Source organism: Pyrus communis, chromosome 8, assembly GCF_041283825.1.
Source record: "Pyrus communis isolate YQ-2024b chromosome 8, ASM4128382v1, whole genome shotgun sequence".
Taxonomy (NCBI): domain Eukaryota; kingdom Viridiplantae; phylum Streptophyta; class Magnoliopsida; order Rosales; family Rosaceae; genus Pyrus; species Pyrus communis.
This window is the reverse complement of record NC_142572.1, coordinates 2563102-2582653: the sequence shown is the minus strand read 5'-3', so window position 1 is coordinate 2582653 and position 19552 is coordinate 2563102. Positions and strand designations below refer to the sequence as shown.

The window sequence follows — 19552 nt, the reverse complement described above, 5'->3', positions numbered from 1 at the left end:
CGTAGGGGTGGCTGCCCCTCCTTGTCCCTCTGTAGCTTTGCCACTGGGTTTAGGTACCATTTTATGGGATCAATTTCAGCCTTAATTGGCTTTTTGATATCGGGACAGTTGATGCTAATATATGCATTCGCCTTCAGTTTTATCAATAATATGCAGCTTAACATCGACCATGTGCCATTTGCTAGAGATGTTTTGAACTCCTAGATATGAACGAACAAAATCTCTGTTACCATTTGTTGGATATATACTAGGTACTACTGAGAATTTGAGTTACCACTGCAAAGCTCTTGATTGTATTGCTTCTTGCTTTTCTTAATTTCTTATTACAACTATAAGCCAAAGGCTTTATAAAGAGAATACAAATATACTTTAGAGAGTTCTTTTTAGACAAATGAATAGACAATGTGGAGACATAAATTAACCACATCCAATAGGAGAACGATAAGTGAACTATTTGCTCATGACTGATTTACTCTTAACATCGTGAGCAGACCAAACACAAAACCCTAGCTAAGCATGTGTTTGCCCTATGGGTGTTGGGCCTTCGGGTTCAAGTACATGTCATGTCATCCTCTATGGACCCATGATATACCCAATCCTACGACTGTGCCATCCCCGACTCAAGGAGGCAAGAATCAACTCTTTGGAGTCTCACTTGGGTGTCATCCTCTCCGGCAAATCAACCAGCTAAAGACGGCGCCTACCACCAAAGATCTGCTCAAGCAGTCTCCACAATAAGGTCTACACCATCCTAGCAGAACACAAGATCTACCTAGAATCTGCAACCTTACTAGTCCACTGCCTACATGGAGTCTCTCTTATAAATATCCAAGTCAAACAAGGAGATCCATAATCGCAACTTTTTACTCAGAACTCTCTCTTGTTCGATATCTCTCAAACTATTTCTGACTTAGGCATCGCAGCCTCTAGCAATCACCTTCCCACCCACACACACCCCACCCCCCCCCCCCCCCCCGGGCTCTGTTTTTGTTTCAAGGGTGTTCGTCAATTATGCTAACAGTGTCACTTGTTTTGCAGGTGTGATTTTCATCAATCCATCATTGGAGGAATTTGCATCCACGTACATCTCGGAACTCTAAATAATAATTTTAGTATAATTGCTGTTGGAAATGTTTAGATTAAGGGTAATGTTAGGGAGACTAAATTTTGGAAACTAAACGACATGTAAGTTGATAATTAGTTTATTACTTAAACCTTGATAAATATGCTCAGCCTTACTCTGACCATCATCGTGTGATTCACCAATGCTAAAACTCGAATCAATGATGTGCCGAATGAATAAAGAAATACAATATATATAGGCATAAATTTAAACCTATGAGATCCTCTACTTGTTTTTTCCTTCTAATTTGAGCCGTTGAACAGAATCTAACGGCTGCCTATTGTGCCACGTTATTTAAAGACAGCAAGCACTATGGTTTTTGCAAGCATTTGGATGTTTTTTTCCACAATTATCTTTATCAAATGTCAGACATACCTAGTTGTTAGAATTATGAGAGCGTTCGGAAGAAATTAAGGCTTTGACATCCGTAGAGTCTGACTTTTCTTCTGCGTGGTAGTGTTTTGTTAGGGAAGCAGTTTGTGTAGATGGAACCAGACTAGTGCTTTCGAGTCGTTATGTGTTATGTTATATCGAGTCCTTCTCATGTAAGGAAATTCCAAATCACATTTAGTTTTCATTATCAATTATGGTTTTAGAATTGTTTACTTCTTTTGGAATAACTTGTTTTTATTACAAAATGTTGGAACCAAATTTGCAAAAATCATAGTCCCATTGTGGAACTCCCACATGAAAGAACTCGGTAAAAAGCCTTTACTTGAGGGAAAGTAGAACCACATTGGAAAAAAAACAACGAGCAAGGAAAATGACGCTTCCACACGCCCAGTAAAAACATCCCAGTAAACAAACAAATCCCCCTCCATGCCATGAACGTGTTGCAATACACCAAATGGAAATGTAATTTTTAATTCCATCTTTTATATTTACTTTTTTAAATACTGTAAAATCAAATATTAATCGAATAGCGGGTCTTATGGAAAACTTAAAAATCTTGAATGAATACAATGGGATTTTTAGACCATCTCTAAAGGCTAAGTGGAATGTCGCATAATCAAATTTGAAAGTAGGAATAAACTCTAACTGATATGTCAATATGAACCTTTTGCTGTCAAATTTGACATGTGAAAAAAAGTTGCTGTCAATTAGTTTTCTTATTATTTTATTATGTGTGTTCTATTAATACACCAATTTTAAATTTTAAAATTTATTTTAATTGATTTTTTTTTAAATGAATCCTACAAATATCAATTATAACAAAAAAAAAATTAAAGAATGAAAAAAATATGACATTGTGTAGAAAAATAATTCAAGCTCGAGCACAAAAAATCGAACATACTGCTCTGATCAACTGGCCTAATTCACATAAGTCAAAAACCAATTTGTTTGGATGAGAGCAAATTTTAGTGGGTCTAGAGATTAGGGTGCAAAGTCCACACTTCTCTAGCTCTTACGAATTGGGTCAGTCCACTAAGCAACCCCTCTCTCAGACGAAAATTCAAATTCTAGCCCTTGCCATGAGAGATTTTTGGGACTTCCTACTTGCTTAGAGAAGGATATGCGGAAACTTTTTTGTTCAATCAAGGACCATGTTTGGAACAAAGTATACAAAGGGGAAGGCAAATTAATTTCTCAGGGCGGAAGATAAGTGTTGACTGAAGCAATGTGGCAAGCTATACCCTATTATACAATGCTTTCAGTTTCTAGAAGAGAAACTTGCAGAAACTAATGCACATAAAGAAGTGGGTGCTTCACTACTTCAACTGCAATGTTAGAGGTAACTCGTATGGATGCTTTATCTATCAGTTTGATAGGATTAGCAATTTAGCTGCAAAAACATAAACAACTAAATAAAAACAATTCTAAAATGCACCTGCCAATAGTTATATATATAGATTACAATACAATACGCAGGTAAATACAGCAGCTAGTAGAAATTAGAATCATCAATCTCAATCAGGTCAGCAATAACACCTATGACTTCGATCAAAACCTTGGCATGCCCTTGACTGCCCCGTCGTCCCATTCGGTGGGAAAAGGTCGCAAGAGAAGCGCGTCAGTTGGGAAGCATCCAGTCCAAACAACGTAGTATTATACCTAAAAAAACCCAACAGCTGCAGCCACAGGCTCCCCGACCCATAACAACTTGAGGAGGTGGAGGAAGAGGAGGAGGAGATGATTAGATCGTTGTCCGCATCGGTTCCGATGTACGACCTCACCATTACCACCGAGAAATCAAGAGTGGTCTGGTTCATCTTACTTACATAGATGGGAGGCAACGGCGCCGTTCCCAGCTTGAGATTGCTGTCGCTTTCCTTGTCGTCGACGTCGCCATAGAAGATATCGGCTTGAAGGTTCTCGTATTACAACTCCAGCTTCCGGTTGGGATTTATAGCAACCAGCGTCAAGTCCCACGTGGCGGTTAAGTACTCGCTGCTGGATGCGGCGGTGAGTGGGCACGGCGACACGGCTACCAAGTCGACCCGGAACTCAGGGAATTCAGGGCTGAGCTTCGCGTCACGCAATAAAGTCCACGCCAAGGCTGTGGCGAGAATGATTGCCAATAGCGCAGCGAAGCAGAAGAAAACAATTTTACAAAGCCGTCCGGCGGAGGAAGACTTTGCCATTCCCATTCGATCTTTTAATTCACTATCCTATAGCCTTATTCGGCAGAATTGATCAGACCAACCGAAGGACAGAGAGAGAGAGAGAGAGAGAGAGAGAGAGATGGGGATGGGATTAAAGCAGAGGGTGTTTTGCATGTAAATAGGCAGGTGTTTCCAAAGCCTAAAGTTGCAAGGATTTCCAGTTCCAGTTGAACTCGGAGTTTACTGTTTACCCAACATGACCACTCTATTTTTATAAACCTGTTTGGGAGCTAGGATAAGAGACCAGATAGCATTAATAATGGAATAGTAAGAGTTTAAACTTTAAAACCTATTTTGCTGTTTAGCTATAAAGTTGGTGATAATTTTACGAAGAAGTGGAAGTTTTATTATAAGATTAATTAACAATATAAATTGCGGACAATACATGTGACATCCCACATCGTCCAGGGGACTGATCCTTAAATGTATATTCTCATCCCTACCTAGCACGAGGCCTTTTGGGAGCTCACTAGCTTCGGGTTCCGTAGGAACTCCGAAGTTAAGCGAGAAGGGGGCTAGAGCAATCCCATGATGGGTGACCCACTGGGAAGTTGCTCATGAGTTTCCAAAAACAAAACCGTGAGGGAATGGTAAGCCCAAAGCGGACAATATCATGCTATGGTGGTGGAGTGGGCGCGGGAAGTGATCCGTCCCGGGCCGGGATGTGACAATTTGGTATCAGAGCCTATCCCTGGCCGGAAATGTGCCGACGAGGACGTCGGGCCCCTAAGGGGGGTGGATTGTAACATCCCACATCGCCCAGGGGACTGATCCTTAAATGTATATTCCCATCCCTACCTAACACGAGGCCTTTTGGGAGTTCACTAGCTTCGGGTTCCGTAGGAACTCCGAAGTTAAGCGAGAAGGGGGCTAGAGCAATCCCATGATGGGTGACCCACTGGGAAGTTGCTCATGAGTTCCCAAAAACAAAACCGTGAGGGAATGGTAAGCCCAAAGCGGACAATATCGTGCTATGGTGGTGGAGTGGGCCCGGGAAGTGATCCGTCCCGGGCCGGGATGTGACAATACATAAATTGATTGATGTATAATCTATAGAAAGTGATCCAACTCCATATAAAGTACATGCATGATCTTGTTTTGAGTTCTCTACATGAGATTTAATACTAACAAAATCTTGATATTACAAACATATTAGGTAAATAATGAATCAAGTCGATGATAAATGTTGATGTCGCCTGTTCCTAAGAAAAAAGAAAGAACGTCACATTTGTCAATGACCGACTTAGGGAGAAAGTCGATGGTATCGTTCATGAAAAGTGAAAATCTTGGTCAGCAGAGTCTTTGGTTTTGTGTTATGAGTGCATTACTGTACTCAATATTATTGACTCATAGAAGAATAGTAGGAACTAGCTAGGAAGGTTCTACCGTTGGAATATCGAATTACGAATTTTTCGCAAGGGGCTATTTTTTTAGTGTGATAAACATTTCGAATTTGAATTCGATATTAATATATTAAAATCATGAGATTAATTAATATATCAAACTAATTCTGTTAAAAAGGCTCGTATATTTATTGAATTCACACTAATATAAAATTAATGTTACAGGTATCAAACTCATGCTATTTTATTTGAACTTGGATTCTCTCTGCTTATATTTCTTACTTACTGTTTAAAAGAAATTTGATGCCTTGAAGTTATGTCACATATATAATAAGCTTTATTTCATTTTATTTTTTGTTCAACAAGCTTTCCTCTTTTCTACTCATATCCACACCACCATTTGTCCTCCTCTTTCTACGTGTCATTGATGGTTGGCTTCTCAGATCGATCTTAGCGCCGTAGCAAAACTTGACAGCTATCTCGAAAGTTTCAAAGTCGTTAAGATAGTCAAAAAGAATTTTTGAATTACATTGTGGTTCTCATTCATTTGTTCAACAAATGTGTACATGGCATCTAGGCAGTAAGCACATATGTTACTTTTAGTTTTTTTTTCCAAGTTCTAAGCTTGTTTTTCACAGAGCACACTACGGACGAGTTAATTGTATGTTTTTAATTGAAGTGACATACATAAAATTACATGTGAACAATTATGCATAAAAAGCCTATGGTTGCTTGACTAATAATTCTTAAATTGTAATTATTATTTTATGTTTTCATTTTGTGTCCCTTTTTATTTTATTTTTTATTTATTTTTTTATTTTTTTTATTTTTGCTTTAATGTGGTTACAATTGTGTCGTCTGCAGTAAGCGAAATGACGAAATAAAGTGCGATACGATATGTTAAATGCCGTAGCATTATAGAAGGAGATCCCAAATTAATTCCACATGTGGGTTTGTATCTCTTGGAATTACAAAAGTTGTGTCTTATAACGTAAATGTGCAATTACTTTGTGAAACATTTCAAAAATATAATTTATACTTGTTATCTGTTCTCTATCAGTTTGTCTATATCGTATGAAAATACAAAAATTAATTTTATCACTATTTGAATATGAGAAATTATAATCATATAAAATTAATGCATGTAGAACACGTACGAAGTGTTTTATAATAAATATGTTTTTATGCATGTGCAAGTGTGAAAAGAAAAAGTCACTTAGTACTGCGGTTTAGTGATATTTCTCTTCACTTGTAAGTGAGATGTTTTATGTTCGATTCTTGTGAAAAGCGAATTTGAACCACGTTATTACTAGTCCATTATGAGGCTTAGCCCACTTCCCAACTCCCTTAGTGTAGATAATATCATTTGTTTAAATACAAACAAAAAAATGTGAATAGAAACAAAACTCTATATGCTAGCACACCGTCATGTAAAAAAGCCTTTTGCACTTGTAGTAACCAATAGCCCACTTACTTTCTTGGGGTTGAACATGCTCCAAAGTTGGATAAAAACTTGTGTGAGGCTTGGTTTGCCACTAGATTTTGCTAAGTGGTACTACAATCCAATCAAAATTTGCCACATGGTAAATCTGAAGTATAATATTTTATCATCTTTTGTTATTTAAACTCTCATAATTATTTTTCCTACTAATTAAGATTGATTTAATGGTTCAACTTTTAAATCTTATACTCTCTCTCTCTTTTTCTTTCCAAAATTTCCCTAGTGTCTCCAAAAATTTCAGAATTAGGGGTATATGACACATCCCGACCAAAATCAAGACGTGCTGACTAGGTGTCGAAGCCAGCACATATCAATTCAGGGTCCTAATGGACAATCCGGGTCGAGATGTGTCATATACAAAACCATGTTTTACATGAATGAATGGAAGGTAACTCTGGGCCGAAGCTAGCATAAGTCCCTTTAAAAAGAGATTGGAACCGCTCCACGTATCATTTAGAACGAGCCTTAACTGCTACTGATATGGACACCAAAAATTGCTGTAGACATTACAGTGCGAATTAAGCTCCACTTCCCTCCCTCACGTTTATCTTCCACACGATAGATTCTACATATGAGCATCCCAAGTCCCAACCAAAGGACTGAACCTCACTCTGTGTCATTCCGCCTTCATATGGATAATGGGGAAAAAAAATTAAGCCATTAAATATTTTCTCAGCAAAGGATCTCTAGAAAACGTATCAAAAAATTTACTTGAGTATATATGCAAGTGGCGTGCTGGGCAACTAAATGTTGCTCAAAAATGAAAAAAAATGAACAAACAATTTTTGTAAAAAGGTCAAACATGTGTTGGATATTGCTTCTTTTTTTTTTTTTTTTTTTTTTTTTTTACATTTTATGATAGTTGGAGAAGGTGGCTTGGTTGTTTTTCCCCCCGAATTCTTATCAAGAAAGAGAAAGACAGAGAACAGGGACGAAGACGGTAGAGAAAATTTAGAAGAAAACGAAAGAGAGGAGAAGAGTTAAAAAAAAGAATTATAGATTAATCTCTTGATTAATAATCAGTAAGGAAAATCATTATGACAGTATTATAAAATAATAAAATATTATAATTAACATTTATCATGTAACGAGTTTTAATTAGATCGTAACATCATTCAACAAAATCCAATAATAAGCAAAGTTCTATAAAAAAAAAATTTCTACAAAAGTCAATTGACATGTGGGCGTGACAACTGAAACTCCAAATCTTGGTCAGCGCAATCATAAGCAAAGTTCTATAAAAAAAAATTTCTACAAAAGTCGATTGATATGGGGTCGGAAGATGCCCAGGAAGTGTAAAATGAAATCCGTGGTTTTTGAGTAAAAGTTGGGGATCTTGTTGCCTCGAAACTTAAAAAGTAAAGCGGAGGGAAATTATCAGAAAGACTTTTCAAGTGGAAATCGCACACTTTTCACAAAAGAATAAAAAGTCGTAATCAAACACTTGTCACAAAAACAAAACAAACATTGGTAATCAAAGTGTCAAACACTTTTCAAAACAAAACGAATAATGGTATTCAAAGTATCAAACACTTTTCACAAAAAACAAAAGGTCATCGCAGCTATTATTTTAGTCTAAAGAAACGAGAGAAATTGCACCTATTTAAGTAGTATAGGACGAGCCTTTTCTTCGTCCATCCACCAATCTCTCCCCACACCCGTCTCCCCAAAAGTTCTAAATAACTCAAATTAGACAATCGTTATTTGCATTAACATAAGAAGTTATGGAAGTCGAAACATCGGCTAATTCTCCACAAATCTCAGCTGGGTTAGTACATTTTATTTTGCTTTCGTTTTCTCTACTGTCTAATTATTTGGTTTTACTACCCTCAATAAAGTACGTATAAGGTGATTAGCTTGGGAAATTCATCTACTTACTCATCTAATTTTCTTTTCAACAGCACGAGGGAGGATAGTGGTCCCCACAAATGTATTTTCTTTCTCCTCACCATGCTAGGCTTGCTAGTCCAAGTTAAATGTGCGGCGTTGCAGGTGTCTTTATTTGACACAGACTACGTTATTGTTTTGATGTTAATTGTCGATTTATTTGCTTATGCCGGGACATTGGCGATTGTCAAAAAATTGCAAGCTTCACACAATTTAGATCTCTATGGATTGATGAATAGAATCAGCCTCTTGTGTGGGACGTTTGCCTTGATTCTACTAACGTTCATCCTTGTTCCAGATTTTGGGTGGTTTGCTCTCGTATGCTGGGCCATATGCTTTGTGACAACTGTGGTTAAGTCCTACCCAACCTTGAAAAGACTTTGTACAAGTACAACTTATATACTCTGTTATGTCATTCGCAAACTAAAGGAGCTGAACATGAGATTGAATGGCACAGAAGAATCTCAATCTCAAAACCAAGTTGGGATAGTTTAATTAATGGGTATATTTTAGTTTGTCCCTTCAAGTTTGTGTTTAATTGTGACTCTACACAAAATTTTAGAACTGTACAGCCTCGTACAAAAAAATTAAGATTTCAGTGTAATATCATAGATTCGTCAATTTTTCTGTCAGTATCTCTATTATATGGCTACGTGGCATCATGAGGCCCACTCTATCACCTACATGCTACACAAATTAAAAAAATCAAAAGAAAATTTTGCTTTTGGAAATTCATTCAAATTTTTTTATATAAAAAGTACGATATTCATTGACATGTTACTACAAAATGAATGTATAGTTTTTATTTTGGAATGAATATATAATTAGTTACATCATAAAGTATATGAAGTTACCATTTTTATTAACAATTCATGAAGTTAGGAACTTATTGTCAGTAATGCCACTTGCTTTAGAAATGCTCAATACACATAGATTGTATATGTCAAATTATATTGCTGTCACCCTAAAAAAATTAAATTAATTTATTCGACAAAAAAAAAATTGCTATATTTAACAGAATATATAAATAAATTATGAATGAAAACTAGGGTCTAGTCAAACTAAGATTTTAAAGGATTTAAAAAGTGATAGATTTAATAGGATTTAAGAGGATTAAAAACTCCTACAAAATTCATATGGATTTTAAAGAATTTGAATGAATTCTGGTGGATTGTGGTGGAAGGATTTGAAATCCTAGGGGGTGGGGTTGGATTCTTTTTATTCTTAGTTATATATATTTTTTCATCTCAAATTCTACAAAATCACAACTTATTAAAATCCTTCAAAATCTTAATTTTTTAAATACACTATGAATTTTAAAATACTTTAAAATCTTTTAATTGACTACATTTAAATTTGAATGGATTCTAAAATCTTTTAATCCACAACATTAGGGCCCTGTTTGGCAGATTGGATAAAGGATCGGATAAGATTAGTTATACGGACTCGGGTGTTTGGCGGTCACTCGTACTAAATAAGCGCCGGATTAATTTAACCGGTCGGATAGGATAATACGGTATACACCCGCTTAATAAAACCAACCAAAACACCCGGATTATTTAGTCGGGGAAGAAGAATATGGGAGAGAAAAGGAGGGAGTTTGGGGGGTGTGGCGGAGAGAGCTAGGGAACAATTATTTGGGATTCTTCTGCAGTCGGGGAAGAAGAAGGGAGAGAGAGGGAGGGTGTTTGGGGGGTGCAAAGAGATTTGGGAACAAAAAAATGATTTCACTTTTAAATTTTTTTTTTTTTTAAGTTTGATTTCTCCTATCTAGTATAATACTAAACACAGTATAAATAATACGGTCACTAGTCCGATACTGCACCAAACACCCGACTAATTTAGTCAGTACTATCCGGTGGCTATTTATCCTATCCGACAGAAATAGTCAGTACAGTCCGAGCTGACAAACGAGGCCTAGAAGTCTTAAAATCCTCTTAAATCCGAATTTCACTGTATCCCCAGAGAAGACAGAAAGTTCAAACAAACCGATCTGCTTAGTTTAGAGAGAGATAGAGAGAGAGAGAGAGAGAGGTATCAAAATGCTTGCTCTCTCAGCAATCGCTTACATTCATGAATCGTATTAAATCCGGGTTCGGATCATTGCCCTCCAAAACCCAGATTAGATTTCTCTGCACATCAATTCTCGACGACCCACGCCCTCAATCTCCATTTCTGTCAGAAAACCTCGCTTCTTTCTTGGACAATTGTTCAGACGCTTTTTCACTGAGAAAACTCCACGCTCGCATTTTCGCTCACGGCCTCGGAAACAATATATTTCTCGGCTGCAAGTTCCTGAATTGCTACGCAAAGTTCGACCTTTTATCAGATTCCAGATGGGTTTTCGATAGAATCGTCAACTGGAATCTGTCTCTCTGGAATGCAATCTTGTTGGGTATTTCAGAGCCGGTCAATTCGACGAAGTGCTTTGGCGGTACGTAGATTTGAGGCGGTGGAATATCGGGTTGGATAGCGGCACCATTACGTTTGGTTTGAAAAGTTGTATCGAGTTGGGGGATTTGGGATTTGGACCAGGGATTCATGGGGATGCTTTGAAGTCTGGGTTTAGTTCAAATGGATTTGTGGGTTCGTCGCCTAACGGGTTGTACTCTAGATGTGGGTTTGTTGAAGATGCAGCTGAAGTGTTCGATGAAATTACTGAGGGAGAATATTGTTGTCTACACTTTGATTATTACTGGTTATGCTCAGAGTGCCGACCAACGTGCTTGTGAGGCTTTTGGGTTTGCTTGCCGTATGCAGAGGCAAGGATTGCATCCAAATCGGGTCACTCTTGCTAGCTTACTTCAGGCAGCGTCGCAGTTAGAGGCACTGGAAGAAGGACGTTCGGTCCATGGCTATGCTATTAGAAGAGGAATTGGTGGTTCGGATGAAGTGTTCGAAACAAGTCTCGTGGACATGTAGAACAAATGTGGATCCCCTAGAAGGGTCGCCCGCATTTTTGGCGAAATGGATAGAAAGACTATTGGTTCTTGGAATGTGATGATTGCTGGTTATTTTAAAATAGAGCAACCCTTGGAGGCTTTCTGCCTTTTCTGTCAAGTGATGGAAGAAAATTTTGTCCCGGATTTGATAACTTTGTCCAATGGGATTCTGTCTTGTGCTTGCTTGAATTATTTGCGTCCAGGAAAGAGTATCCACGGTTACATTATTTGAGCTGGTATTCAGCTTGATCTATTGGCAGCCACCGCTCTGGTCGATCTATACTCCAAATCACACAAGTTGATCCAGTCCAGGGAACTATGTGATAGAATGGAGAAAAAGGATGCTATATCTTATGATGTGATGATGACGGGCTATCTCCACAATAATTATGCCAGTGAAGCTGTGGACACCTTTGTTGAAATGGTTTGAGAAGGTACTAAACCAAAACTAGGTTCCTTGTTGAGTGTACTTTCTGCTACTTCTGAGCTGAAGTGCATAATAAAAGGCAGGTGTATCCACGGACATGTATCAACGCGCTTGCGAGGCTTTTGGGTTTGCTCGCCATATGCAGAGGCAAGGATTGCATCCAAATCGGGTCACTCTTGTTAGCTTACTTCAGGCAGCGTTGCAGTTAGAAGAGGAATTGGTGGTTTGGATGAAGTGTTCGAAACAAGTCTTGTGGACATGTATAACAAATGTGAATCCCCTAGAATGGCAGCCTGCACTTTTGGCGAAATGGATAGAAAGACTATTGGTTCTTGGAATGTGATGATTGCTGGTTATTTTAAAATGGAGCAACCTTTGGAGAAAAAAGTATCCACAGTTACATTATTTGTGCCCAGGAAAGAGTATCCACAGTTACATTATTCGAGCTGGTATTGAGCTTGATCTATTGGCAGCCACTGCTATGGTCGATCTATACTCCAAATCAAACAAGTTGATCCAGTCCAGGGAACTATTTGATGGAATGGAGAAAAAAAGATCTATATCTTATGATGTGATGATGACGGGCTATCTCCACAATAATTATGCTAGCGAAGCTGTGGACACCTTTGTCGAAATGGTTGGAGAAGGTATTAAACCAAACCTAGAATGAGGTTACCTTGATGCTGTCCGGAATTGAGGATAGACATCTTTCTCAAAACTCTCAGAAACTTTGAAATACATTACGAGACTCATCCCCTCTCCATCACTATCACCGAGGAACATTGCAGTGGGGTAAGTTGGCAACTGCAACAACACGGAGGGCAATATCATAAGAAACCGTTGAGGACAACGTAAACAGCAAAGCATACAACAACAACAACAACAACAAAACCTTTTCCCACTAAGTAAGGTCAGCTAATGAATCCTAGAACGCCATTGCGCTCGGTTATGTGAAGGTACCTGTATATGTACATTGTACGATTGTGAGTGAAGGCAATTTTCAGTCGGCTTTTACTTTGGGAAGCTCAAGATGCTGGGCAGTGTGATGTATCTTATTTGGGCGCACAAATAAATCAACACCTGTTGGAGTATATAGATTGTAGTTTGGAGCAGGTGACTTTCGTTTATCCCTGATAAACAGAAATAGTATTCTCATTAGAGCAAAGAAAAACCGGAAAAATCGAAAAATCGAGGCAAGCTAGATTTAAGCATGTTGTCTTGAATCTTTTCATTAAAATTCTGTCGATCCTCTCTAAGTCCCTTAAAGCTTCCATAAAAATGATCCAGAATATTCTTCCTCATTGCTAGAAGTTCGTCATCCTTCCCCATGAACGTATCTGAATGACCTTCATCCATTTTGTATAGCCTTGGTATTCTTCATACTTACACCCATTACCCACGAGGCGTGCGGATCTTTCGAACTGAACTACTTGGCCACCAGAGATATTCCCAAATGGATTGCCTGCTAATGGAAAACAATCTGTAGAACAGGGAAGAAAATTAAAAAATAAACTAAACAAAATCCTTAGGCCGATGGCCAATACCTCCATGGATTGCCCCACTTGCTTCGATGAAGAAACTCCTTCAAAATAACTCACCTCTTCGAGTACTTCTCGGCCGACGACGACCGCAACGAAGAAGCCGAAACCGAAGCAGTAGCGGAAGTGCTGCTCTCCTCTAGCAATTATTCTTTGCCCTGGTTCCCAGAAATCCAAAAGCAGGGTACCATAAATCCACAGAGCAAAACCAGCAGCTGCCTATCTGCCCTCAAAATCAACAAATTACCAACCCATGCCCTCAAAATCCACAAAAATTCAACACACTAGGTTCGGGCCGGATCTGTCCCTCACACAGCTCCCCCGAGATCTTGCCTGTCAGGCAAGGTTTGATACTTGGTGTGCTGCAATATGAGTTTGCTTTTAGTTTGAAAGGTGCTTTTGTAGGACCTTTGTTTAGGCCTTGAGGCTTACAATCAAAACTAACATAGATCTGAGCGTGCCATTGTTATCTTTGTATAACATACTGTCTGTATTGGTTATTTACTAGGTTGATTACTTGCACCACAAGTTACTTTAAACTTCTTGATCTTGTTGGATTGTCACAAATGGGTTAAGTCTGCATAATGTTCTTTTTTTTGCCTTGTAAACAATGATTTTTACTCATAATATTGTATGTCCAAAATGAAGGAGGATCAGAGCCTTCCAACCATTTATATGTTCAAAGTTTACTTTAAAGAAACAAGGTTCATTAATTTAGCTAATTTTGAAATGCACAATAAACTTTTAAAGTGCCAATAAGGCCAACTATAGTGCAAATATATACGGCGAAGATGTGTAAACGGATCTTTTACATCTCCGGTGGCATATTTATTGAGGAGCAACTTTAAATAAATATAATATAAGAGCAAATTAAGATAAACCCATCTAAATATACTCATAATCCATATCATTATTCATAAAGCATTTTAACACATATGGAATTGTCATCAATGAGTTCTCATAGTCTTGAAAAAGAATTTATGGTCATATTATTACAAAATATTAACTAACTTTCTAACTATATATAACCAAGCAAGTGGCCCTTTACCACATTGTTGGAAAGGTGTTAAACCTTTACATGATGACAAGAGTTCAAACCCCATCGATGACTAATCTAACAAAATAATTTGACAAAAAAAAAAAAAAACTATAAATAAACAAGTGTCATTCATCCATATTTACTCTAAGGAAAGTTGCAAATTCCAGACAGAAATTCAAATGAGTATTTGTTTGTAGACTTTGTTGTAGGCAATGATAAGACAAATAAATTCAAGTTTTATTTACAATATAAAACAAATAAATAATAAAGTCATTCGTTTAGGGCGATCACGCTGAGTTACCTTGATTCTGTGTTCATAGTTCTGCGGGCATAGGTCTCCTACTGATACTATGTGGATGTTGGTCCAACTAATCCAATTTGTTGGAGACATTTTCTGCCCGTGGCTTAGACTGAGTTGCAGCGTGTGGAAAGGACTATGGAAGAAATGGTCGAAAACTTTGCCCCACGGTTAGCGCTCACTACACGAAATGGTCGACAGCTTTGTAACCAATCAGTTTGGTGGGTTGAAGACCCCTGAGTTGCATATTTTGTTTGAAGATAGTTTGGAATTTGTTTATGGATTGACATGTGAGGATAGGTCCTTTATGTTGTGTGGGACACTCTTTTCCCTTCGACCAGAGTGAAATTCCCTACAAAGTTTTATCGAGGCCCAGTATGCACACTATCCTCAGTTTGTTTGTATTCTGAATTTTCTTGCAATGAATTATCGTACTTCTCTCCCAAAAAAAAAAAAAAAAAAATTGAAATTTGTGATGTTTATGTCCGTACGTGGAAGGCTGGGAAGGTAGTATCGTCCATTGAATCAGTTCCACGCGCTTCGGCATTCGACGAACGAGTTAGGAAGTTTAAGCAAAGGTGTATCTTTTTCTGTACACTAAGTCATCCATGCAACCTTAAACTAAAGTAAAGCAGCTCGAGGAAGTGGTCATTCATCACAGTAATAAAAAGGTATTGAACTCTTAAATAACAGTGTGGATTTTAATTTTATCAATAGTTAATCTAACATTTAATTTGACAAAACATTTGACAAACAAAAAAAAAAAGTAAAACAGCTCGAGTGGGACCTACCTCAATGCCAAGAATTCAGAGGAATAGAATGGAAGAATTGTATAAAGGAAAAACTTGATATAAGTTGAATTCTTTTAACCTAATAAGAATAATCCAGTTTATTAAAATAGTCCAATCCCTTAAATTTAGGATTATTTAATTATCAATAAGTATTATTTGTTGATATTATAAAAAACAATTTCTTTTATTATTGTTTTATTTTTTATTCTTCTGTTCCAAAACCCATTTATAATTTTTTTTACAATCAACCTATATTACAGGTTAATTGTATTTATCTACCTAAATCACAAGTTAATTGTATTCATATATGCACCGGGCCACCATATATGTGACAGCCCGTCCCAAAATATTACAACGTACGTGTGAAAAGACAAGTTTGCCCTTAGTTCGTTTTCTTTACGTTTTGTGGTTATTTTTGGTTGGTTACTGGCTAAGGGTGGACCACACATTTCCCTCACTGTTTTCTCCCTTTCCCTGCATCTGTCCCGAGCCCCATTCCTTTCCCATTTCCATTGAAACGTATGGACACACCCATAAACCTATCAAACCTCCACAGATCGAAGAAACCAAGCACATATTCAGACTCGTGAGGCTTGTAGGAGTCCAACCATGCCCATTTCAGGTAAGAACACCTTCGTTTTCACGTCGATTACACGATGTCCGATTTGAGGCACTGTTCATGCACACGTAATTTCTCACGTTTTAGGGAATTTCAAGCTTGTAGGTAGCTTGGTGAGGTCCCTAGGAGGCTCGGGGTGGTTCGTTTGATGGTTTTGGACGTCGGGATCATTAGTTTCGAAGTTGGCCGGAGTTGGGTTGATTTTCCAGGTGAGATTTCGTGGTTTTTAGCACTTGAAAGTGGTATGATTGTGTTCCTCTAGTTCTAAGCTTCATTTTGGTACCAATTTTGTGAAATTTGGTTGAAAAACGAAGGAGATAGGACGTTTTAAAGTTTTCCTGATGCCGTTGACGGAAACCGTTAGGGATAACGGAATATTCCCTTACGGCGTCAGTTGATGCCGTTAGCGTGCCAGGCACGTGCCTGCGCGTGGCCGTCGCGTGAGGGCGCGTGCGGCGGTGGAAAATTATTTTAAAAATATGGGGATGTTCCTGAGGTTGAGTAGATCACGTTGGTGTATTCATACACCCCATTTGAGCATTGTATGAGAAGTTATTTCTAAAGTTTGGTTATGTGCTTTAAAATTAACGTTTTTATAGTTATTTCGCATATAGGTGAGACGTATCCCGAGGACGAGCGTGGTCACTCGAGGCAGGGGGTTACGACCCTTCCACTTACCAGTGAGTGGGCTTTTGGTTTTCCGTATATACCTATATACTTATATTTTCCCAGGAATTGATTTGAATTGTCATTTGCCATATGCCATGCATTAGATTATCGTTATTTATGCATCGTTAGTTGCATTATTAGTTGTATATATATACATATGCATATTGGGTGCTGCGGACGCACAGGTAAGTGCCAGGTAAGTGTTATTCATGTTTACATTCAGTAGCGATTCGAGATGCTTAGAGAGCTCATAACCTGCACCCCCGGTGTTAGTGCTCCCGCCCAGAGTAGGGCACAGTCCTTCACGTGCTGTTCACCTCCCGCACCACACGCTCAGCTTGGATCCAAGTTAGGTGCACAGTCCTGTCGTACAGACCACTTTAGGTGGTTCCGACTCGTAGGTGACCCGCGATTATTCGCACAACCTTCACATGATCGTAGCACTAGAGCGTTTATATGTATTACACCCAGGCCTGTCGTACAGACCACTTTAGGTGGTTCCGACTCGTGGGCAGGTTTAGTTAGTTACTGAGATTTGAGCTCTAGATTCAGCCGTACAGGTCACGTTAGGTGACTTCATGTGACAGTTTATATGATATTGATATGATTTTCACCTGAGCACTTGCATTTCATTGTGAGATTTGGCATGGCATATCCCGAAGCATGATTGGTATATATTTATATATGTACATATGTTTATTTTCTGGGAAGTATACAGGTTTTACGGCGAGGGGTTAGAACTTATTTGTTAAATGGTTTTCGAAAAGCTTTGTTTTTGCCCACTCACGCTTTTGTTTTGCGCCCCTCCAGGTTCTAGCTATCTAGCAAGTTTGGTGGTTTCCCAGAGAGCTTTCCCGACATTTCTGACAGACGATCACCAGTGTAGGGCCACCTTCGGGTGTACTGTTGTCGCGTCATTTTCGTTTGGACTGCTTAGGCGTTATGCTCTAAACTTGTGTCTCACTTACGCTAGCACTTATTTCTATTACCTTATGTATGCTAGTTTTTATTTATTCGTACTTCTTCTATTATTGTTTTATTAGCTTCCGCACTGTGCACATGGTTACGTCACTTCCACGTGACGGCCAGCATGCCCTGATCTCGATCGGGGTGTGTCAATATATGTATATTTCATTTTAAGTTTTATATTTCTAAATTCATTGAATCCAACGGTTAAGATCTTATATGATCAAGTCTAACGATAAAAAAAAAGACCTAACGATCCAAATTAAATTCAATAACCAAAATAATTAAAAGAAAAGAAATTCTTTCATGTGTTTCATATTCTTTCATAGTGTTCTACAAGTTTCATGGTGTAGGTTTAATGATTTTTCAACATTTATCGGAATCTAAATATTTTTATGTTAAAATGTTGATAAAATCAAATTAGGATAATCTACATACTTTTTTTTTAAAAGTTACTTTAAGAAAAAAATTGTCATTATTTAATAATATCGGGCTAAAAATAAATTTTTTGAATAAAAAATTTTAAGTTTTAACCCAAGAAACAAAATTAATTACCAACTGCAGGATTATCCAAAAAAAAAAAAAAAAAACTTACCATAGGATGTTAATCTAAGGGCCAAAATCAATTAGTCCTCGGTGATAAAATTCCGAGAAGATCCGAGTCCCAAACATGAATCCATAAACTTTAGTAAATCATAACGAGGGGCCCTACTTCAGTGCCACCTACCAATTCACGATTTCTTCACGGTATCTCCAACGGAGTAGGATTAACAATTTTAAGAGAGAAAAAATAAGAAAGATTTAAAAATAAAGTGATGACATGGGATTCTTTATCTTGTTTTACTCGTTTTTATGTTGTGGTTGGCCTTATCCGAATGGAGTTCCAAATAACAAACAAACTATGAAGTGTTTCTAAACGCGGTGGAAAAAAAAACACCACCTTCTGATCAACGAAAGATCACTTGAATATTGAGTGAGACTCTATTTCTTATTAATTAATATAATAAGCCCCGGAATTCTCTCCTTAATCTCTCTTTCCTTTAATATCTTCATATTTAATCGGTTACGATTACACCATCTATATATCTTGTTTTGAAAATTTTAATAGAGAATAGGACAAAAAGAATAGTGTGAGAAGAGGAGTTGGAAAGAGATGGTAATAGGAGGGAGAGAATCTTACTCCTTTCCCAACACCCCTTGTCACAAATCTTACAAATACGCCCTGCCCTCCAGCAGCAGCAGCTTATTTTTAATTGGTGACACATTATTTAACTTGCAAATTTAGTTTAAATTTTTTAATCTGCCTAACTATTCTTCACAATTCCCTTTTCTTTAATTATTTATCCAGCACATCCCGTAAACACAGACTAGAACACCCCCGAACGCTGTAGGCTGCAATTCCTACATCTAAACACACACACACCCCCCCCCCCCCCAAACACCAACTTGCCAATCATTTTAGAAAAGTTATGTTACTTACAGTTTTTTTCCAGGTTCTAAGCTAGGTTCTAAGCTTGCCGTTTGGTTCTTTTTAATCAGATTTCAACTCACATATTATGTAGTTTACATCCTAAACTTGTTTTTCACAGAGCGCACCACGGACGAGTTAATTGTATGTTCTTTTATTTGAAGTGTTATTTTTTTGGTCTAATGTGGTTACAAATGTGTTTACAGTAAAGAAATGACGAAATCAAGTACAATAAAGTATGCTAAATGCCAAAGTAATAGAGAAGGAGATCCCAAATTAATTCCACAATTGTATTTGTATCTCATGGAATTACAACAGTTGTGTCTTATATAACATAA

At 37.7% G+C, this 19552-nt stretch overlaps 1 pseudogene; it reads left to right on the top strand.

Annotated features, from left to right (window-relative positions):
* The first annotated feature begins 10423 nt into the window (after positions 1-10423).
* LOC148694598 (pentatricopeptide repeat-containing protein At1g06140, mitochondrial-like) lies at positions 10424-13063 on the top strand (annotated as a pseudogene).
* The last annotated feature ends 6489 nt before the right edge of the window (positions 13064-19552 follow it).